At 32.2% G+C, this 24,898-nt stretch overlaps 1 protein-coding gene across 3 annotated transcripts in view; it reads right to left on the bottom strand.

The window, feature by feature from the left end:
• The window catches only part of LOC145680503 (uncharacterized), a 184,621-nt gene that overhangs the window by 98,001 nt on the left and 61,722 nt on the right, over positions 1–24,898 (bottom strand). The window contains exon 1 of one of the 3 annotated variants that reach the window (XM_081751093.1): positions 21,020–21,815. The exons of the other annotated variants lie outside the window; for them this stretch is intronic. The gene's annotated coding sequence lies outside the window, so the exon portion shown is untranslated. Of the gene's footprint in view, positions 1–21,019; positions 21,816–24,898 lie in introns of those variants that run through there. 3 annotated transcript variants of the gene reach the window in all.

The raw sequence follows: 24,898 nt of genomic DNA, 5'->3' as shown, positions 1-24,898 counted from the left end.
CCCTATCAGAAGAAGATTTGGTTAAAAAAATTGATTGTTTATATGATCGCTTAATATCTAATCCTATATAGAAACTTAATTCGTAGTGACGAAAGATTTTCTATATAATAAAAATGAAGAACATTTTGATTTATTACATGATAGACTTAAACTAATTCACGAAGATCTTAAACTCTTAGCAACACTATTAGAAAAACAAATATTATTAAAAGAAAAGAAGATGATATTTTAAAAAAGAGAATATAGAACACTCACAAGAATCAAATTGGGGTAGTGAAAGTGAAAATGATAATGATGGTTACGAAGGTTATGATGAAGTAGATTCTTCTTAAGTCGCAGCGGTGCTTTATGAATTATTTATATAAAAACCATGAAACGAGTGAAAATGAATTAGTAGATTTAATGGGGTTATTTCCATTAAAGTCCTGTCTTATAGAATATGCTAATAAACATAATAATTTTCAGTATTAGGTGTTGTATTAGATAACGAAAATGATTAAAATTTTTTCCTATTTTCTATAATACAAGAGGATGGCATCGATACTTGCTGCTAAGCCTATATTCGACAACGTATGTAATTATTTAAATATCAAAAACAAAATTAACTTTAGTAAATCATTAAAATGCTAGATCATTTATTTAAAAAATCATCAACAGAAAACAATAAAGAACTAGAGCGCTTTATATTAAAATGGATCTTCCTTCTAATATACTAGAAACGTTAACTGAAGAACAGTGGAATACAATTTATACAGGTAATTTGTCTGAAGATTGGATGAGAAAATACGATGATAAAATTAACTTTGATGTAATAGCAGAGCATCAATGTCTTTCAGATGATTTTATAAGAAATTATGATGATAGATTTGACTTTGATCTAATAGCAGAGCATCAATACCTTTCAGATGATTTTATAAGAGATTATGATGATAAAATTAACTTTGATCTAATATCAGAGTATCAATACATTTCAGATGATATTATAAGAGATTATGATGATAGATTTGACTTTTATGCTTTATCATATCATCAAGAGTTATCAGAGGCTATTATGAGGGAATATACTGACAAGATAGACTGGTGGATAATAGCAGAATATTGTAATAGTAGAACTAATAAACTATCTGAATCATTCATGAGAGAATTTAAAAACAAAGCTTATTGGGAAGTATACACAAATTTAGAAATACCAAGAAATTTATATTATTAAACCGAAAATGAATTAGTTTTCATTAGCTCAATAATAGCTTTGATGGGTTATTACCATGAAAGCCATGTTCTAATACAATCTGCTAATAAACATCGAGATTTCCTAGGTCTCATGAATATTAGCTGTTGTATTAGATAACGAAAATGATTAAAATTATTTTTATAGAATAAAAAACAATAAAGTAATTGTGAGTAATTTAATTAAACATACAGTAATTGAATTAAAAAACTTATGTAAAGGAAAGGGGATAAAAGGTTATTCCCGATTAAGAAAAGCAGAACTTCTTGACCTTATTAAAGAACATGAAGATGAGCAAAACAGATTAAACTTTAACCAAACATTTCCATTTCAAGAAGACATTTTTGAAAAACCAAAACCTAAAAGATTAAGTAGAAAGAAAGCTTTAAAACTGTTCCCATTTAAAAAAGACGTATTTGAAGAAACTAAACCAGCACGTATACCCATCAAAGTAGAATTAGAAGAAACAGCATTCAAGAAGCTTTTACAAACTACTAAAGTTGAAAATACAGGCGGATATAAAGATCCAATAAAATTTTTAGATACGAGTGGAAAAGTTGCTATTAACAAAATCAAAGAAGAATTAAAATTAAATCCAGTTAAAGTAAACCTTGTTTTCATTTGTGACTATATTAAAGATAGAGAAATAGAAGAACGCAATTTCAAAACATCAAATGAGAGAATATTGGAATCAACTGACTTACATGAATATATATCCCATGCCAAACAAAAGCTTCGGAGAGAAATGGAAAAATTTGAAGGTAGAGGATCAGGATGGACTTTACATCAAATTAAATACTTACAAATCAGATTAAACAAATATGTACCATTAAGAGCTTCTTCCTATATAGAACTTCCTAAACCAATTAAAAGTAAAAAAGCAGTGATTAATATTAAAAATGAAGACAATAAATGTTTCTTATACGCTATTGCAAGTTATTTAAAACCTATAGACAGATGTTCTCAGTATCAAAGACCTTCACGTTATAAACAACTTGTTAATAAGCTACAAAAGAAATATTGTGATGCTATTGAATTTATTATACAATTAAAAGATATTCAAAAATTTGAAAGAAGAAGTAATATTTCTATCAATGTTTACAGCTATGACAAGAACTACAATGTATATCCACTTCAAATCACAAAAACAAAGCAAGGAAAACATGTTAATTTATTCTATGTAAAAGATGACCAAAATAATAATCATTTTTGCTGGATAAAAGACCTATCACGATTAATAAGAAGTCAAGTGACAAAACATACCGAGAAGTTACACTTTTGTGATAGATGTTTAACAAGGCACTTTCGAAATGAGAAGCAGTTGCAAAACCATGAGCTATATTGTAAAGAGCATGAGGCTGTTAGAATAGAACTTCCCAAATCATATGACAATCAAATAGAGTTTCAAAACTATAATCGATCATTAAGAGTTCCATTTGTGATAATTGCTGACTGAATGTATCTTATGTAAATTAAAAATAGAGCATAATTGTACTAAAACAGTAAAATATCAAAAGCATGAGCCAATGAGTTTTTTTACTATGACAAATATTCAAATGGAGATTATAAAAGTCCTGTTAGTTATATAGGTCCAGATGCTGCAAAAGTATTTATTGAAATGTTACAAAAAGAAGCAATAGAAATTATGAAAGTATATAAAAGGATAGTTAATATGAACCCGCTTACCGAAGAAGAAATAGAAGCTTATAACAGTTCGGATACTTGTCATATATGTGAGAAAAACTTAAATGACTTACCACCAGCCGTTGAGAAAAAATAAATATATTAAAGAAGAAAATACGGTTCTACAAGGATAGAGATGATATGAGTGAAAAAATAAAAGAATGGAAATATGAATTAAGAAAATGTTTGTATAAGATAAATAAAGATAAAGCAAAAGAGATCATGATCATTTAACTGGAAAGTTTAGAGGTGCAACTCACAGTTATTGCAATTTAAACTATAAAAATCCTAATTTTGTTCCAGTATTTCTTCACAACTTAACTGGCTATGATACACATTTGTTCATTAAGGAGTTAGCTTATAATACGCACAAAATTAAACTGATCGCAAATAATGAAGAAAGGTACATAACATATGAAAAATATATAAAAGCAGGACCAGAAGATGGAATAAATTTAAGATTTGTTGATTCATTTAGATTTATGTCAAAGAGCTTATAAGAGTTAACTAGTAATTTAAAACCAGAACAATTTCGAGAAACATTAAAGTTTTTCCCGATTGATAAACTTGATCTAGTTACTACTAAAGGTGATTATACATTTTAGTTTGTTGATTCATTTGAAAAATTGAAAGAACCTGTTCCATTATCTCCAGACAAATTTACAAACAGATTAACAGGAGAAAAAATGAGTCCTGAACGCCATAAGCTTCATGTACGAGTTTGTAAAGAATTCGATCTGAAGTTAGTGAGGGACTTAACTGAACATTATAACAAAACAGATGTCCTTCAATTAGCAGATATATTTGAAAACTTTAGAGATGTGTGTTTAAAGGCATATGGATTAGATCCTGCATGGTATTATACAGCACCTGGCTTATCGTGGGATGCAATGTTAAAGATGACTAAAATTAACTTAGAAATGTTAACTGATTATGATAAAATACTAATGTTAGAAAAGGGTATACGAGGAGGAATCTCACAATGTAGTAAAAGATATGTAAAAGCTAACAACAAATACATGAAAGATTATAATAAAGATGAGTGTTCAAGATATTTAGCATATCTAGATGCAAACAACCTATATGGATGGGCGATGAGTCAATACATGCCCTATAAAGACTTTAAGTGGGTTAAACCTTACATAGATATAATGAACATTCCAGATGACTCAGAAACTGGCTACATATTAGAAGTAGATTTAGAATATCCGAGATATTTACACAACAAACATTCTGATTTACCATTAGCTCCAGAAAACATGTGTCCACCAGAATCTAAACAATCAAAACTACTAACAACATTTTATAATAAGGAAAGATATGTAATTCACTATAGGAACTTAAAGCTATATATGTCGCTTGGAATGAAATTAAAGAAAGTGCATAGAGTATTAGAATTCAAACAATCAGATTGGTTAAAGAAATACATTGATTTAAATACAAATATGAGAACAAAAGCTAAAAATGAGTTTGAAAAAGATTTTTATAAGCTCATGAATAACTCAGTATTTGGAAAAACAATGGAAAATATTCGAAAGAGACAACCCATACAATTAGAATGTGATCCTGAAAGAGTAGTAAAATTGCAAAACCAAATTTTGATTACAGAACAATATTTACAGAGAATTTGTGTGCTATACATATGAAAAAAGAGCGACTGACATTTAATAAACCAATATATGTTGGTCTGAGTGTATTAGAACTATCAAAACTGTTAATGTATGATTTTCACTATAACACTATGAAGCCGAAATATGGAAACAATATAGATTTATGTTACATGAATACTGATAGCTTTATATATGAGATTGAGACTGATGATATGGTAGAAATAATTGACCAATTTGACACGAGCGAATACGAGGAAAATAACATATATGGACTACCACTAATAAACAAGAAAGTAATAGGTAAGATGAAAGATGAGAATAAAGGTAAAATAATGACTGAATTTGTGGGGTTACGAGCAAAGATGTATGCCTTTAGAGTAGAAAAGAAAGAAAAAGGCTAAAGGAGTAACTAAAGCTGTAATATCAAAGGAGTTGCAGTTTAATGATTATAAAGAAAGCTTATTTAACCATTATCCGGGCAACCGGGGCCTCCCAGGCCCAGTAGCTTCATATTTATTTTCGAATTTCTCAATAACCATACATATTTCGATGACATAAAATTCTGAATTCTTCTATCTTTATTCGAAGTTAAAGTCATGAACATCTCGAGTTGGTAAGGCTAATAGAGTTGCTATGGCCCCAGTTGCCGTCTACGTTACAAAAATAGCTTGCCCGGATAAGGGTTGAAAATGTTAAAACATATAAAGACATAAACCTCATTAGAAGTTATAAGCACGGTATATATAGTATAACCGTTCATAAACTAGCATTAGATTCTTCAGACGATAAAATATATATAGTATTACGAGATGGTGTAAATACATTAGCTTGAGGCCATTATAAGATAGAAAAGAAGTAGATGTAAGTTCTTTATAGTTAAGCGCTATAAAGATCCATACGCAAACAACATGTTTAGTATTTATGTTAGTCATCTAGTGGTGATTTGTAGTTAGTGATATTATATCCATTTTCTTTAAATTCTGGCAATCTTTTTTGTATCCAATTATGAAGCTTTATATGGGATATGGAACAAAAGTTCTCATTATAATATGCAGGAATTCCACATACAACACATTTATTATTAATATTTCTTTCGTTAGTTAAGTCATAACAAGATGTAGTTTCGTTCCTTCTAGTAAAATATGGCAGGAAACCAACACATATCTTTAAATAAAATAACTTGTGGTGCTGGTGTTGTTAGGCCTATGGGACTATATGTTGAATCTACAAATTTACATTCCGATAATGTAGCTGGTCTTAAAATCATAAATGGTGTGTCTATATCCTTAAAGAAAAGATACATTATTTTTATAAAGTCATGCTCTAACATTTTATTATGTATTTCAGCCATTCGTTCTTTACATAAGAGTGAATAATCTAGCAATGATCCAGAATATTTTAAACCATGCTCAATTTCTTTCTTCTCTGCTCTATAACATATTTTACAATTATCAAACCTCTTGTCCCCATTTTGAGCGAATTTTCGGTATTGTTTTAATTCTCCACAAATTATGCACTTTTTCATGATTTATTAAATATAAAATATCCAAAATAATTATTTCATTTTTGTTATAACTAGTTAGATTTCATGATTTTGATTTTAAATACCTATGTGCAGTGCAATTACTCAATCTACTTTGTGCTATTCTTCTTTGTTAAAGTACTATGGTCAGTGGCGGATTCATATTTTTTTTGGCAGTTAGGGATGGAGGGGAAAAGTTGTCTGCAGAACATACATATGTACACTACTTATCAGGCATGTGCCTAGGGTTGGATATAGACTGTGACTGTCACTTGCCATCCATGTGATTTTTCTCTCAGAGGTACATAAGACACACACTGGACACATTTCCATATACCTGAGGGGACATGATAGACATATGCCTGCTATGTAATTGTGCTGTTAGGGACTGTGTATATTTTGCACTTAAATTGTAACGATTGATTGAAAATCATGTTGCCATGACAGTTGTTAACTTAAATCAAGCGTGACATATAAATATAGTTAATAATAAATTAAATTGTATTTATTATTATTATTATTATTATTTTATTATTATTATTATTATTATTATTATTATTATTATTATTATTATTATTATTATTATTATTATTATTATTATTATTATTGTTATTATTATAGGAGGAAGAGAGCTAGGAAAAAGGCATTCCACACACAGATTCTGTTGATGTAGTACAAAAATAAACCTATTGGTGGCGTAAAGACATAAGAAAAGAAACAGAAGATACAGAAGCACAGAACTGCAACAATTGCATTGAAGTTGGAAGTTACCACTAAAACAAAGATTAAAGTCGCTTAAAGATATGATGAGTCAAGAAATAGAGAAGATATAATTTATGGAAAAAGAGTGGCTGCAGCTGGAGAAAGAGAGGGGAATGGAAAGAAAAAAGATGAAAAGAAAATAGAAGAAAGTTCGATAGGGGGCTTTCTTAGAAATGTTAGTGTATAGGCTATAGATATATATTTTTAGAGATAGATGTTAGGGGGCAGAAAGTGCTATAGTTGCAAAAGTTGCATATGCCTCAATTTCAATGTCGTTTTCTTCATTATGTATTTGAATATAAGTTTTGTTTTTGATTCGTAGTTAGACTGTCAATGTTGAACTAAAGTTACTTTAGGAAGAAATGATTGGTTATAGTTTTTGGTAGATAAGTGGGGAGGACTACCCCAGTGCCGTCTGCAGTTAGTGTGCTTACGCAGCCACAAGAGATTACACTTGATTAATTTTAACAAAATGGGACCAAACTTCCCTAACCCTAATCTAACCCGACCCTACTCTATTCTATTTTCCCCTACCCCATCCTACTCTTGTATTATACCCTTTTAAAGCGGTCCTATTTATCGATGTGCAGCTGGAGAGTGTATTGTAAAGTTTATCCCATAAGGATAGTAAGGATTATCTGTTCTTATGAATAAATTGCTGAATATAGGCTAATAAAACGTGTAAGTAGATCATTTGAATCTTATTAGCACAGCTATAGAAAAAAGAGATACAGCGTATCAAATAGGAAACTAGTGGAAATTACCATCAGTTATTATTATTGTTAATCTTCATTTTTAACATCAAACATTATTTTCATATAGAGCGTATGTGAATCTTCATTTAATAAAGATTTTATGACAACAAAACTGTCATTCATACTTTGTAAGTTTGTTACAAATCTTATAATGTGTAAATTTTATCTGTATATGTAGCTATACATAATAAACAGTACCACTAGGGGCTAAATAATGACGTAGCAGACAGTATCATGTTGGTGGGTCCGTGCCCAATAGTACTCCATAGATTCTAAAGTGAAATAAGAATTTTGAGTGTTCAAATTGATTACGGAGTATCCAAAGTGTTAGATGTTTTTCTTTTTCCTTTTTAATGTATTGCAATATTGCCAAGTAGAGTGTTTTCAATATTAAAACAAGAAAATGCATAATCTCCCTTTCCAGTTTATCGGCAATAGGGCCTCCAAGACATGGTTATGGCACTGAATACATGAATAAAAGCATCACTCATCTTTTATACAATATAATTGCTTACACAAATGAAGGGTTAGAATGAAGGCAATAACCGGGAAAAACTCCTAGTTGAAGATTGTCTGAGAAAATACAAAAGAATCTTATAATAAATACCAAAAAGTGTCTCAGATTTTTCACTTTATCCAGTGTTTCAATTTATCCACTAGATAAATTCTGATCTCCTTCTAGATAGAATCTTGGTTAAACCTTTAGGTAATAGACAATTACTTTTAACTTGATACTTTTGTTTTAGGGTTGAATTTAAATGTTGACTATTTATATACTGGGCCATAAATGTCGAGCTCTGTATTATTTGTTGTTTCTCGTTCTTAATATTGACTTCAAATCGTATTCCTCGTAGGGGTCAGCATATGATTCATATAGTTCTGATTCTGCGTTAAATTATAGATGGACAATTAATAATCTCGGAGCCGATAATTAGAATTAAACAAACGAATTTTAATAGAAAAAACTAATTATGGAGTAAATTGCTGAATTGTTCTTATGCTATATGCTTCAACAATATATACACAGGGTGTAAATGAACTATACCGACAAACTGCGAGAGGTGATTCCTCGTATCAAAATAAGAGATAAGATTCGTATGAACCTGAAGAAAAAAAGTGCATAGTTTCAGAGCTAGGCCTGTCCAAAGTCGTGGAAAAGGAAAATTTTAACACATGCTATTTTGAATTCGATAAAGCGTGGAGTGGCCGTCCATATCAGCATGAAGGATATGCTACGATGTTTTGTTTTACGCTTATACGTGAAAAAAACGTGACATACGTATACTATGACAAAATACATCGTAGCACGCGATACTCTGAACACAAGGAATAGTGGAACTTGCGGTTCCTTACGCTTTCGACTTCTCGCCGAAATATTCAGTGTTCACTGTGTCAAAGCTTACCGTTTTGGACTCACGTTGAAATTAGGGCATATTGGAAAATTCTGCTGAGAGCAAGTCTGAGATTATATCTTGTAGGGAATCCCCTGCACATCCACTGCACAACAATGAAATATGTATTTTTGGATTGTGCATGTATGACTACCTTTACGCTGATATGGACTCCGCTCTATGGTTTCTTGAATTCGAAATAGCGCATGTTGAAATTTAGCTTTTCCACGATTTTGTATAGCCCTAGCTCTGAAACTATGCACTTTTCCTCACAGGTCCTGATGAACATTTCTCTTATTTTGATGTGAGGAATCAAATCTTACAGTTTTTGTCATAGTTCGTTAACAACCTGTATATACATATATGTCATAGATCATATTTCGCTCTTCGAAAACTTGGAACTAGAAAGTACGATTTATCTATTAATAGTATACAAGAACAGCAATCAAACAGTCGTCTATTTTCTGATCACTTTGATTATATGTAGTTTAGTCTCCCTCCTTAATATCGAAGCTATGTGGATCTATAGTTTAACATATGAGATGGGAGTCGAATGACAAAGAATATAATTAATGTTTGATCTCTAATTTATGCTCTGATTTATTCTAATTTTAGTAAACTATGTAAGAATATATCTTACGATTTATATAACTTGCCTGGTTGTTGATTTTGGTAACATATATCAGTACATTACTGTTAGATTTTATTCAAACCAACCATATCATCAAAAGAAAAGAAATATTTGAACAATATTGTAAGTTTTTACTATGTAACATTCCTCTTAAATAGGCCAAATTATATCTTTGAAAGCACGCAAAAAGTTTACGGTTGGTTCAAATTCCTTTGGGAGAATAGCTAAGTGATAAAAGCATGGATAGAAGTAGATAGTGTATAGTGTGTAGAAGATGGATAGCGCGATTTTGATTTAACTTTTCTACTAATTCACTATTCAAGTTATGTATAATACTGACCTTTATGAATAATTAATTACAATGTAATTACAGCATTACATAAAAACAACATTAATAGTTGACTTTAAAAATTTATATAATTTATTATTCAATACTTACTCATAAAAATGTTCTTCAAAGTAACTGTTAAAAGAATTTAAACTTTCCGGTGAACTGAGAACATAATTTTTAAGTGATATTAACATATTCAGTTTATATTTGAATGCTTTTTTCTTTTTAAAAAATTGGTTAATCTCCATTAACTAAATTATCCGCTTACTGAGTTAAAATAAGAAAAATTAGTAAAAAGTTTCGATAACAAGTTGTTTTTTCTATTACTCAAGCGCTCTCTCATATCGATCATCTTATATATATATATTCGCCTCTCCCTTTTGGATTTAAACGGCATTGGAAATGCCACTGTTCATCTCAGTGACCCCGAGAACTATGCATTCGACACTAATATCAATCATTTTCGATCATTATATATATATATATATATATATATATATATATATATATATATATATATATATATATATATATCCCCTCCCTTCCCTCAAGAGGACCGTCAAAGTGAACGTCAGGTCTGAACGTAATCTATGTTGAAAATTTGATCGAGATCGCTCGGGTGGTTCAAGAGTTACTAAGTCAAAACATAGTGACTTTCATTTTTATGTTGTATATAAATTAATTTTTATTATTTACTTATATACGGTTCTCTATCTTTGTTTAAAATGCAGCTTTCATAAATCGTTTTGCCCTAGTTTATAGTTTACTTTGTAGCACAAGCACTAGGAAAATTGTTTTCACTCGTTGCTCATCTATTTACAGAATGTGTTAATTATATTATGCCTAATTAGATCCTTATTGTTGATTGTTGCTGCCACGCTAAGAGGACAAGAAAAGGACTGAGTCATGTTAGATGGTTTCCTTTATCATTCCTTTACAGTCATGGAAAAGAATCATCGCTAGCGCTTTTGCTGCTCGTTGTAAAGTATATCAATTATAGTCTTGAAAAAAAAAATGAAACAAATGCTGCTTTTAAAATGATGAAAAATTATTACAATGACTTTACAAATAATATCTTGTTCATTAAGAACTGTTTATCGTCATTGGTTATATATAATGAGAAATATACTCTTAAGTAGCTTTAAGTGACCATTTTGCTGTGTTTACTGTCTTTCACTGCGGCTACATATATACAACAGACTGACATTCATGTCATATTTAAAAAAAAAATCTTTTTTTTATTTTTTTTATATTTTTTAAAATTTTATTTAATTATTAATTTTAGCTTGTATACAGGAGAAGAGAAAGTAAAAAGATCCATTCGGAGAAGAGCTCAATTTATTCAGGATATTTAAAATACAGGGTGTAACAAAAGTCCCTTGCATAGGCCAACTTTGCTACAAGAGCAGATACGAAAAAATGTAAAGAGAGCAAGGCTGCTACAAATGATAGGTTTTTAATCTAAAGTGTTGGAATTTTTCAAATCGGACCAGCAGTTTTTTTTTCTACACTGGTAATTGCCCCAATGATAAACGAAAAAGCATCGTTGCCAGTCATAGTATTACAATAAAGGCACTAGCTCACGCAATAACTGAATGGAATCCAAGAAAAAAAAATGCCATAAAGAGGGAGCAGACAAGAATACTACAAATCTCGGTTGTAATCTTAATATCGTGGTAAGCAGGAGTAGGCGGGGGTAGGAGGTGAATTTTTCTTCCCACTCCTCCGTCGCTTGTCCACGGGAAACGAAAAAAAAAAGTTTAGTCAAGCGCTGCTAAGTTGAGAAATAATACTATTATGGAAATAGGTTGCTGCTGATTGTCAAGTAACTGCAACTTTGTAGATAATACTAGAGCCATGCAGTTATAAATATGCCTTTACATGTTAAGAAAAATGAGCTGTTTGTCATATGCTGAATATTACTACATGTAGTTGCTCTGCAGTGTAGCCAGTAAGTTGTTCTAGAGGGTTCATATCCCTTCCAGGGGACCAGTCTTTTTACATAGTAAAGGTAAACCGGGAGTTCTTTTAAGAATGTGAAAACATTACTAACTCACCATACACACATTATTATTATTATTATTATTATTATTATTATTATTATTATTATTATTATTATTATTATTATTATTATTATTATTATTATTACATGCTATATTCAGTATGATAAATAAACTAAATGTAGCTGTACACTATTTACATAAAGAATGGAATTCTGTCAAACTTTGAGCTATCCTCAAGTATATTCCCATGAATAATGTTTACTTTCCAGAACCAATGAAAGGAGAAAGAATTCTAACAGACTTTAGCCATATGAATGACTGAAAAACTGTACATTGTGTAATGAAAGAAAGAAAAAAAAATACCAGAAGTAAAACTGTTTGAAACTTGGACTAAAGTGAGATTATTTTTAAATAAAATTATCTTCTTTTCCATAAATCAATACATTTCACCTAAATTTAAAATAATTATTTTCATACAATAATTAACTTTGGATTATAAAGTACTTCCTTATCAAAGTATTAGTTTCTATTTAAATATCGTCATGCAATAATTACAAGATGTATTGACACAGAGAATTTGAGAGTGAAATAGGAAGTTGTAACGCTTGAATGAATGTGAAACATTGTGATTTCTCGCAATATATTTAACCACGATGAGAAAAGAAACCTTACCCAATCTGGCGTTACAATTAAATATTGAGATGATCTCTCAAGAGAATAAATCATTTGGCACAAACATGATAGTAATTCAGTGATATAATCATTATTTTCCAGGAGGTTCACAATAAATTCTACAAGGGACAATGGGAAATATTTATATATTTATTTATAATTTACTTATTTATTTTGCCTATAACCTGCTCTTGTAGTGCACCGACGAATGTTCAAGTTATCACGTATTCAAAAATTAGGATAATGAGTATGGTGTGTACTTTTGTTATTTGATCATATCAGTGTTAATCAGAACACTTTACAATTCATTACACTTGGTATGCTAGTAGTCGGTAGACAGGCGTGGCATAGTTTTCAGTTGGAAGAGAGTTGGTGTGGTGGGGAGCGGTCTTTAGGTACTGTGAAGGTTGACCTTACATAATGGTCTATACACCCTCCAACTGCACAGGATTCAAGTTAATTTAAGACCTATCCTTCACAGTCTAGGTGTTGCATCAGGGAGTAAAACAGAAAAGCTCAAATTAAGAATCATAATTTACCTTAAAAACGAATATTTTTTAAAAAGAAAAGATGTTCGCAATTTTTATTTCTTTCTGCCATGTTTCTGAATTCTCTAAGGCGACGCCTATCGTTCAGCATTGTTCTCAGCAGAATTTCACATATTATTTCGAAAATATTTAAAAAGAACAAGTAACTTTTGATTCCAAAGAACTTTCACTTGGGAGATCTTTCAACCAGGGAAATGAGAGGAAATATTCCTGCTTTTTCTGCATTTATATGTTTCCCCAACAAGCGTATGATTATCATATATCACCAGTTATGCTACATATCTGTGTTTTGAGAGAGAGAAAGAGAAATAAATCCGTGCGCATACTTTTCCGAAAATCCCTAATTTGCCCGTACTTGCTATGTCAAAGTGTATCGTAAATTTAATATGAAGACTACAAGGGGAAAAGGAGGTAAGTCAAGAAATGGTCAAAAATGAGTTAACAGCAGAATTATGTAGCCTGAAAGGTGTAGTTTGCATTGACTAAATCCCACAGTAAGAAGAAGGTTAGTAAGTATGAAATTTAATGCTAAAGATTTCACATAGAGAGGAAGAAGTAAATAAGTCAGTGGAAAACAGGGAAATTGTGTAAAGTTATAAAATATTGACATACTTCCTTTTTCTCCTGTAGTCTTCATATCAGAATTTCACATTCACTGTGAATATATCTTTCGCTATTTGTATGCAAAGGAGAAATTGTTAAAGGAAGATCTGATCTATTAAAAATTACGTATGAATAGGTAAAATTCAACATGACGCTGTGTAAGTACTGTTTTTTTAAATTATTTTTTTATACATTTCAATATTATATATATTTTCCATAATGTTTTAAAAGCAAACTTTAAAGTGAAAGACAAAACTTATCACTGTTGTGTTGACAGTTATAAAGTTTATATGATGAGTTGGTCAGATGACAGTGTCCGAATTTTAACATTTCAGAACATGGGAACGCTACAGAGTCTCTTTTTAGAAATATAACAATCTAAAATATGCATTGAGTAACTGGTTTTGACCTCAAAGAGCATATTGCAATTAAATCCTTATTTTTTTTATATCTATATATTGATGTGACAATTACTCCTTACTTATATAGCCCAATCGTAATGACTTGATCGCTGGCTGAATTGGAATTATAGCTAAATATCCATACTGTTAAAAAAAATCACATAGTCAAATTCGGAATAAATAGAAATGATTCATTCACAATCAATTGCTATAGGTATATTTCAGATGTTCACTATCTGTATCATCTTATCTAGCTCACTGAGTTATATGAGGAATCATTTTTTTAAAATCTTGTTCTTTGAAATAAACTGGTATTTTTTTTAATACTTTGATTTTACTTCTTTTTTCTGTAAGTATAGTTACGTTTGGGTTATGGATAAACTTAATACAGTATTATTCAAATTAGATTTGATTTATTAATATTAAAATTATATCACTCAAGAGATATTCAAATACATTTAAAGATGAAATAAGTAAAGTCAAAACATTTAATTGGAGTACATCTCAAAAAAGGGTTCTTTTATACGTAAATCAATGAGAAAGAGAGAATACTTTTCCATATAAATCAATGGGAAAGAGAGAATACTTTTCTATATAAACCAATGAGAAAGAAAGAATAGTTTTCCATATAAACCAATGAGAAAGAGAGAATACTTTTCCATATAAATCAATTAGAAAGAGAGAATAATTTTCCATGTAAACCAATGGGAAAGAGAAAATACTTTTCTATATAAACCAATGAGAAAGAAAGAATAGTTTTCCATATAAACCAATGAGAAAGAGAGAATACTTTTCCATATAAATCAATTAGAAAGAGAGAATAATTTTCCATGTAAACCAATGGGAAAGAGAAAATACTTTTCCATATAAATTAATGGGAAATACATAATACTTTTCCATATAAATCAATATAAAAGAAAGAACACTTTTCCATATAAATCAATGAGAAACAGATAGTACTTTTCCATATAAATCAATGGGAAAGAGAGAATACTTTTCCATATAAATCAATGGAAAAGAGGGAACTGTTTTCCATATAAATCAATGGGAGAGATTTTTTTTCCATATAAGTCAATTGGAAAGAGAGAATACTTTTCCATATTAATCAATGGAAAAGAGAGAATACTTTTCCATATAAGTCAATGAAAAAGAGAAAATACTTTTCCATATAAATGAGTAAGAAAGAGAGAATACTTTTCTAAATAAATCAATGGGAAAGACATAATACTTCTCCATATAAATCAATGGGAGAGAAAATAGTTTCCCGTATAAATGAATGGGATCAGAAACCAAAGATAGTGCAGGTACTCAATACCGTTAATTTATAACTTCCTGGAATTTCAACATTTCAAATATCAAGTGATTGCTGTAAGTATATACAAGATGTCCCTAATCCTAATTCTCATTCTGTTTTATTAATCCAGCTCTTTAATTTCTAGTTCTTTTTAGATATTCTTAAACCACAAGGGAAATAAATTGACCACCCTATCCCAGCTGTATTGACCTATTATGTCTGCAACATAAATGAGATAGAATCACCTACACACATCTAGGTACACACACATGTATTGTGAATCGTATTTCTGCAATATTGTTAAAATTAAGCAGTGTTTAATGAGGCTTTGATCGTAGCATATTATCTTGCAATGATATTAATTTTACAAACTTTGACATTAATGCTGTACTATTTATGAACATTAAATTAAACTAAATACTGCGCTAATATTCAACAGCTAGATACAATATACTCGTAAATTTTTACTCCAATCGAAATCAACAGCTCATGCACTGAAAACGTATCACGAGATGATGCGTGCCTGTAATAATTTGAAATGTGTTAAAATTTAAATTGATTTTTCCTTACCACAACTTTTTTTATGGGATACAGATACTTAATTTCATTGATTTATGCACTGAAATATCAAAATTTGACATATTTCCATATATCATTTATTGGATCTGCCAAAAGCTTATCAGCTGTGTTACTAGAGTCAAAATTAATAGATTCCTAATTATAACTTACAACTAAGTGTATATGATACGACAAATGTCAACATTTTAAATCTTCATTTGATATTAACTTTAGCTTATTTGTATCCTTTACGTTTAAGAAGAAAGACAAGATATGCTAGTAAATGATGATGACTGCGAAAAAGACGGAATGGAAAAGCGGGAAGAAATGAGAGGGTACCGAAAGAATTAAAAACCACGATTTAGTTTGATGTGCAAAAAGTTCAAATGATGTGGAGTTTGAGCTCGTAAAAACATGATATTAAAATGTATTGACTCAGTATCGTGGGAAGATATCTGAATTAAAATGCAGTAAACTCCAGTTTACAGAGAAAAAGTAAAGACAATATGCTGGCTATGCCATACCCAAGAAAAATGCTGCTGGTAGGCATAGCTTTTTACAGGTGCAAAGTACGGAGAGTTTATATATCAAAGTTGAAGGAAACGGAAGAATCTCAACTAAATGCATTAAGCATACTTAAGGCATTATTTATTTATTGAACACAATAAAACCTAGAACTGAATTCACACCAGTAGCATAGTAGGTACTTTAATACAAGGTGCAAAATTTCAGTCAGATGCACTCGCCAATCCAAAAATGATGATGGCCAGTACCTCTCACGTACAAATTATGAGTCCTCCCCCCCCCCCTCCGGCCTTTGGTTTGACAAAGAAAGATTACATTAGGGCATAAAATTTCAAAACCATACAATTAGATTCAGGATAATCAATTTCGAATTGGACAATTCATATACATGCTACAAAATATGTTATCTTAAGACTTCACGTTTGTGTAACGCGCTCTCTCTCTGCACTGAAGAACCAGTTGTCAATTACAGACTTCATATTCCGTGCTTTCTTTCACTTAGTAAAAATTATTTTCGTGCGAAACAGAAACTGCACAGCCCTGTGAGTTTAGACAGAAACCATTCCTACTGAATACTGGTCGCCAACTCTAAATTTGTAGTCACCAATGGCGACCTGGCGAACATAAATTTTGCATCCTGCTTTAATACATTATCATATGCCTTATAAAATGTGTCACTGTGAATTTTCTTGATTTCCAGCTCGCTAATAATTAAAAAAAAATAGTAAAATAAGTAAATAAATAAATAAATAAAGCTACGGATTAAAACAAAAAGAGTAAGTTTTTCAAAGAACTCTTCATGGTCGAGTAGGTAACGCGCTTGCTTTCTGTGCTGTGCGTGTCCAGGGTTCCAGGGAATTTGTACTTTGGAGAAACTGTTATTTTTAATCTATTATTCCAAACATTTAATCTTTATCCCATTATTTTATTGCATTATTCTGTATACTCAGAAGAAGCGGCGCTTCCATAGTTTCCATGGACGCTACGCCCCTAATTGACAGCAAATTTATGCACTAAGGCATTAATTTATTTAATTATTTTAAGTAAAATGTTCTCCTTCAGATCATCCGACTCCTTAGTATCAATAGTGTAAACAGTAACCAATAAACCACAAGGGAATTCTGGGGATCATTACACTCCGTGGGCCAGGCATTTCCATATTAACTGAAGAAATTCATGGCTAGTGCTGACGGAACTAAAGATTTTTGTCAAGTATATGTCAGATATTACTACAGTATGCCGTGTAGGTTAACTCACCGTAGCACGCACCGCGGAGTCAAACTCCGCGGAGACTCAGCGGATAGAGAAATTTTAGTTTTCTTAGAACTGATAAAAGAGTTTGTGCTGTAAAATATACGTGGTGAATTGTCAGAAACATTGCAAAGAAAATATTAAAACAATTTAATATCACTTCAAAACAAAAGACACATTAAAATGAGATAAATAAATATTGCGGAGTGAGACTCCGCGCGCGTGCCTTGATGTTACAATTGATTACGCGGGCTATGGAGGGTTAAAGAAGATAAATGGGAGAGAATTCGAAGTGACTATGACAAAATTTTGGTTGCCTCTCGTTAAAACCCACGCATCCTGATTGACCTTTGCTAATGTAATAAAATCTGCACTCAAACTTATACGACCCAATGTTTCATGTTTTATCTCTGAATCAGTGAGAATCATTAAATTACACATCTCATAATCTTCATAACCTCACAAGTTGAGTATAGCTCAATTTTCCAAATTTACAAAACTTTGATATACGATGTTAGTAAATACAAAAGACCGCATAAAACTTAAAATTAAAAAAAAAAAAAAATACGTAACAAATTGATCTACGAATTTCAGTTTACCTTGAAACATCCGAGTGGATAAACACATATGTGTATAAATTACACCAATTCAAAATTCATACGGGTATTTAGTTGTATCAGTAAAAATGAAATATTTCAGTTTAACGTCCACAATTATGCCCTTTTAAACTAAGAAGAAGATGATTAAGGCAAGTGAGTGATGATGGAAGAATTGGTGCAATGAGAAAGTGGGAGGAAACGGTATTTTCCAGAGAAAACCCATGGACATGATGTTGAAATGAAATGAAATCTTTGAGTTTTACGTCCCACAGTTATGCCGGTTAGGCTAAAGGAGACGGTGATGATGAGTAATGGATGAAATGGTGGAATGAAGAAAGTGGGAGGAAACGGGAGAACCCCGAGAAAACCCACGCACACGATGTTTGTCCACCACAAAGTTCACTTGGCGGGGGCTGGGATCGAACCCGAGACCCCGAGCACCAGAGGTGAACGCTCTACCAGTGAGTCAAACAGCGCCGTAACTTGGATTTTTTCTGCGGAGGGGGAGGGCAAGCATTAATACGCTTATATGGGGGCCCCTAGAAAAGCAGGTTTTTTTAATTTTTGGGCCCCCTCTTTCCATTTTTCTCTTATTCTTTGTGGGCCTTTGGAGCCTGCGGGCCCCCCAGCACGGCAAGGTCTACGGGGCCGTTAGTTCCGTTCCTAGGCCCGTTCCATACACAACAAATTAATTAAGGGGACAATATTGATAAATCTTAAAGCCATACGAATAAATATTATTTCTAGGGCCCCAAATAGTAGACTTTTTTTTTGTTTTTACTGAAATAGGCCCACTAGTCATTTTTGCTTTATTGACCTTTGGTGTGCTGCTTTGTTGATGTAATGTAGTAAACCTGTTTGATGCTTCATTTATAATTTTATATTCGTATCGTACTGCATATGGAGTAAGAAAATTTTGTCTTAAAATGGGGCCACATCGAACGGCGGTGAGCTTCCCTGGAGGGGCAGTTGCCTTCCTGCCCCCACAAGTTACGGCCCTGGAGCCAAAGTACCTCCTTGTATTAGTAAAATTGAAAATAAAGAAGATTGAAATTTGAATAAGATTGTAGTATCATGTCATTTTATATCTTGTAGATTAATACAAGTACAATAATGAAAACTCTTAATGACTGGTGATAAAATGGTGGATGATATTGTCGTTAGTTGGTTGAGTGACTTTAACCTGCATATTACAGAATTTAATGTTTAAAGTGCGATCTGAAGATTTATCCGGGTTTGTATCTGAAAAGTATTATTTACGGAAAACGAACCACAGACTACACGCATTACAGAAAGCAAGCACGGCAATACTCGACCATGAACAGTTCTCTGAGAAACTTACTCCTATTGTTTTAAGCCTAGCTCGACACACGGAACTTTATGTTTTTATTTGTTTATTTATTTATTTATTTATTTTGAATTATTAGTAAGCTGTAAAACAAGAAAACCCACACTGACACATTTTTTAAATCCATGTATTAAAAAAGCACTCAAAGCTATTGGCAGTGTATTAAAATATGTTATATATTCCCATTATCTTAAGACATTTTATTTATTAGAAAACTTTTATTTAATTTAGTATATGTACTACTAAATATTATTTCTTGGTACTACAAAATCGAATCAAAACTAAACAGTCCGATTTATTCATATATGACGAATCGGTGTATCTGATGCATGATCGTGCGTGCGGAAAATTTTAAGAACCATTTCTCCAAAGTCTCAAGTAAACACTTAATAAAATTTCATCTTATTTCTTTAGGGGGGTAAAATCTGTTTTGTTTCTTAATAGTTTTGCTTTGACGCATTTTTTTTGTTTTCTGTGTGTCATTCAAAGCGAACATTCCATCAAGGGGATAGCCCGTGTCTGGTATGGTTTGGAAGCACTTACAATGAAAATTTCTCTCTTAACTAGAATTTTAAGAAACCAAAAAATGGATCAAAAGATTATGATCTTGGTCAATAATTAGTTTTTGGATCAGAGGCCACAACATTTTTGAACGGCCCCTAAATCGAGTTCTCATATTTTCTACGGAATAAGCACATCATACTGAGTTAAGTGATAGTTTAGGTTTGGCTACATTATATGTAGTCCTCCAGATGTAAGGTCTACCAGAAAATTTTTGTGGGCCAATAATTGGTTCTTGGATCAGGGGCCACAAAATTTTTGAACGGCCCCTAAATTGAGTTTTCGTATTTTCTACGAAATAAGCACATCATACTGAATTAAGTGATAGTTTGGGTTTGGCTACACTATATGTAGTCAGCGACGCAACTACACTAGTTATCACCCAGGGCAAGAACTCACCTTAGCGCTCCCCTGAGCAACCAAACCAAAACGCTCCCTCAAATATTTGCCCAATTTTGCGCCCTCCCAATCCGTCGCCCGGGGGCACAAGCCCTGTTTGCCTTCCCCTAGTTACGTCACTGTATGTAGTTCTCCAGACATAAAGAGCTACAAGAAAAATTTTGATTGAAATACTGTATATTGGATATTTTAATCCAAAAAAAAAAAAAAACAATATCGAAACCAAAATAATAGTCATATTTATTTAAAGAAAAACTTGATTGAGATGCAAAATACATTGATCTTTCTTCTTCTTCTTAAGTCTTAAGGAGAATAATTAAAGAATAAAACATTGGTTTACTTACCACCATAGACATCTTAACGGCTTGGTATGTGACAGCTAGTCTCAGCACTTCCTTCCTTGTTTAATCTCTTACGATAATAACTTTACTTCCTTTCGGATATTCTTTTGTGAGAAATAAAAAATCACAATAGAATAATTCAATCCAATTTTCCCCATTTCCCAGGATAGATCAAAACCAAAACATCGCAATGCAACATTTTCGCTCTACATTTTTCTTTTCTTTAAACGTAATAATAAAATGACAAAACAATAAACAAAATAAACACACGAAAAAAACACACACAACAGAGTCACGAACACAAACACTCCGCGGGAAGATAAGAACGAAACGGGCCGTTCACACTCATCACTCCACTTACGTCGTTCTGTATCTGCGGTGATGTTATAGTTACTTCAACTCACAACAACGCGCGTAAACAGCTGTGCACAAGTAACGCCATCTCTCTCTCTCATTACGACAGACGCTTATTCCCCTTTTTTTCAGTTTTTTCACAGTCTACTTGCTGGCAGCAGAGCGCGTTACGAGTGACCACAACTTGTTAAATACTGTAATTTTACGCAAATAATTATGCATTCACTTCTTGTTTATAGTTTTTAAGTTTTCATTCACAAAAATAAGTGAATATATTGTTTCGTTTTTTTTTTCCTTCCTTATTGAAACCAATCATCCTCACTTTTAAGTTTGTTAGAATGACTGTAGCGACTAAATAACACCCGAACACTATTTTTACAAGTCGTAACAAAGTACGAAGCTACACTTCTAAAGCGCTGTTTCCCTTGTAATGTTCCTCGCTCTCCCTCCCCATACTCTGTGATCTTGTTTCCGCTCTTTTGGGTACCGACTTCCTGCTCTGTTAGCTCCCGGAAGTTGAGCTTAGCTACATAAAATTGTGGGCAGTGGAAAAAATTAAATAAAACTCCAGCAGTGATTAGCTACTTTAAGAAGAAAAAGTCTCTTAATTTACTACGTAAAAATATAAATTTAACCTTATTATCAGAAGTTTTAACAAAAATGTCCAAACATGAAACATATACCAAGGGCCGGTTCTACCATATATGCAACACGTGCATTTGCACGGGGCTGCAAGTTTTGAGAAGCGGAAAAATCTGTCATAAACTATATTATTTAAAATAAATATTTATTTGTGGAAACATACTTCATGATGATAGTAGTTAAATTTACTGAGCTGGCCCTTTATTTGAATATTTCATTCGTAAATCATGTTTGGGTAGCATTAGTTTAAGGTCACATGGACAGTGCTAAAGCAAATGGTCAAACAAATCCCAGCATGAATTGCTTGATGTTGATAGTTGTCAAATACAAGAAATCAATTTTCTAACAAAAGCGAACACCGGTTTCATTTAGTTAGTTATCATAGTTTTGATATGAAAACTAGTGTTATTTTCATCACAAACAAGCTCTTACTATCGAAGGTGGAAACAAGTTTATGTTTCTTTTTTTTAAAAAAAAAAAATTTACACGTGTAGAAGAAAAATCAAGAAATAAAGATAAAAGACCTAGTTGTACTGGAATTGCAAACTTATATATTGAGATCAAGGATCTCATAAAATAGAGGATCTGCCCTTACAACAAAATCTTGAAGCCATACGTCACAGTTTCGCCACCCCTACTCTGCCCACTCCGCCTAATAGGATCGCAATGTTTTGAGCCAACAATCATGGCGAAAACGAAAGTAGCCAATCAGACGATGGTAGAAATGAGACTAGCAAATCAGACGTGCCGATCTCGGTTGCTTTTTTGCTTCACTGATTTAATAGGATGAAGATACATATGGGCAGATCCTCTATTTATAAGATCCTTGATTGAGACTGATGCTTGATACTGAATTCAATAAAAGGATTACCATCTTTCTTCTCCAGGTGTGTTTGCTTTATCTTTCACTAACATAATAGGTTATTACCTAGGTATTTTTTTAAGAAAAAAAAACGTATAACGAGACTGTATTTGTAGTATTCAGGCTTGTCTGAGTGTAAGTGCATTTTCGCTCCCCTTCATTGTTCATAATGGAGTAGCATACTTAAAATCGTGGCTTCGTTCCTTCTGGAGAAAGGAGGCGGCAAATGATACCATTGCACAGGGCGGCAAATCGCCTAGGGCTGGTCCTGCATGGATACATCTCATTGATCTGAACAAAATGATATAAGCAAGTGTAAATCCTCATGCGCAGTTTTCAAAAAAAAAAAAATTGTAAACTTTAAAATTGAAGCTGTACGATAACCACGTCATGTGTTAAAGATGAAACTGAAACTGAAGTATACCCCCTCATCAAATTTTTCATTCTGACATTAACAAAGACGACAGTAGACCAGGGGTAAAAGTGGGGAGGAACGCGGGGGGACGCCGTCCCCCACCTGGAAAAAATATGTACGGTGTCCCCCTAGTTTCTAAAATATTACAATGGGCGAAGATATGCAGGGGGAACGGCGTCTCATCATGCCGCTACCTACCGTCCCCCTACCTTTTCAGATGCACTTTTATTCCTGCAGTAGACAACATGCCTAAAGTGATGTAGCCCAAAATTGCAATTACCTCTAAAATTTAATTTATCTATATTTAATTTATTAAAATGCTAGGTTTATATGTTTGTGTTTTTTTAAAAAAGAAAAGAGCTAGTTTGTGGCCAATTCTTTCGACAATGAGAGCTCGAAAACCACAAGTGCTAAAAAAAAAAAAAAAAAAAAAAAAAAAAAAGTTCTCGCTGGTCGATTTCAAATTTTATGCAGATCTGCCAGTTCTCATTCAAATTTTCAGAAAACTTTTCTATTTTTCTATTCCTCATTTTAGACGTCGTTTTGACCCTATTAGTTTAACAGTGCCACTAGGACGTTCAAGTTGATATCCTATTGAAAGGCAGCCAGTAAAGGAGCTACGTATAGCAGGTTGACGGACATTTCAGGAGCTTTGCTTTAATTTGAATGACAAAACCTATTGCAAGCTGGCAACTTCGAAGGCTTGTGGACCCACAACGAGACGTACTCGGATAAGGAATTATAAGAAAAAAATATTTGCATTTGGTATAATCTATTACTCTTATCTAGCTAAGGGTACTCGTATCTAGCTAGTTAAGAGTAAGGTAAAATACTCTTTAACTAGCAGCCTTAATGTTGGACTAAGGAAGAAATTGAGCAAGTGCTATATATGGAGCATTGGACTTTATAGGTCAGAGACTTGAACACTACGGAATTAGAGAAGAAATATTTAGAGAGTTTCGAAATGTGGTGTTGGAGGAAGATGGAGAAGATAAAATGGACAGAAAGAGTAACAAACGAAGATGTTTTAAAACGGATAGGAGAGAGAAGGACGCTTTTAGGCACCATCTTTCGTAGAAAGGCCAAATGGATTGGACATACCTTGCGAAGAAATTGTCTTCTTCACACCGCCATAGAAGGAAAGATGGAAGGAAAGCGAGGAATAGGAAGAAGAAGAACATAAGTGATCGATGATTTGAAAAATAGAAGAAAATATTGGGAGTTAAAAGAGGAAGATGAAAATCGAGAAACATGGAAGAAATATTTTCAGACCCAAGCTGGAAGTTAAGAAGAAGTAAAGAAATAAACCCTCAGTAGTCCCAGGACCTGCTGAAAGGCAGAACACTTAATAATAATCATCATCTATTACTTATCCAAGTTTACCACAAACTCACCCCAACATTCCATATATTAAAACACTACATTTATATATCTGTGTATAGCAATTTATTCCCTTCGAGAGTCTTCCTGTCCTTTACTTGGGTTTCTAAAGGGACTTTCCCAGATATAATGGGAAGTGGGAAGAAAATTTACGCTCATAAATCATATTAGAAATGTGTGCTATAAAAAATAGCGCAGGTTCAGCAACTTTATTTTGTTTTACTATAAT

The sequence above is a fragment of the Thermobia domestica genome, chromosome 3 (assembly GCF_964235325.1).
Source record: "Thermobia domestica chromosome 3, izTheDome1.hap1.1, whole genome shotgun sequence".
NCBI classification, from domain to species: Eukaryota; Metazoa; Arthropoda; class Insecta; order Zygentoma; family Lepismatidae; genus Thermobia; species Thermobia domestica.
Note: the sequence above shows the minus strand (reverse complement) of the source record. Positions and strands in the feature narration are given on the sequence as shown.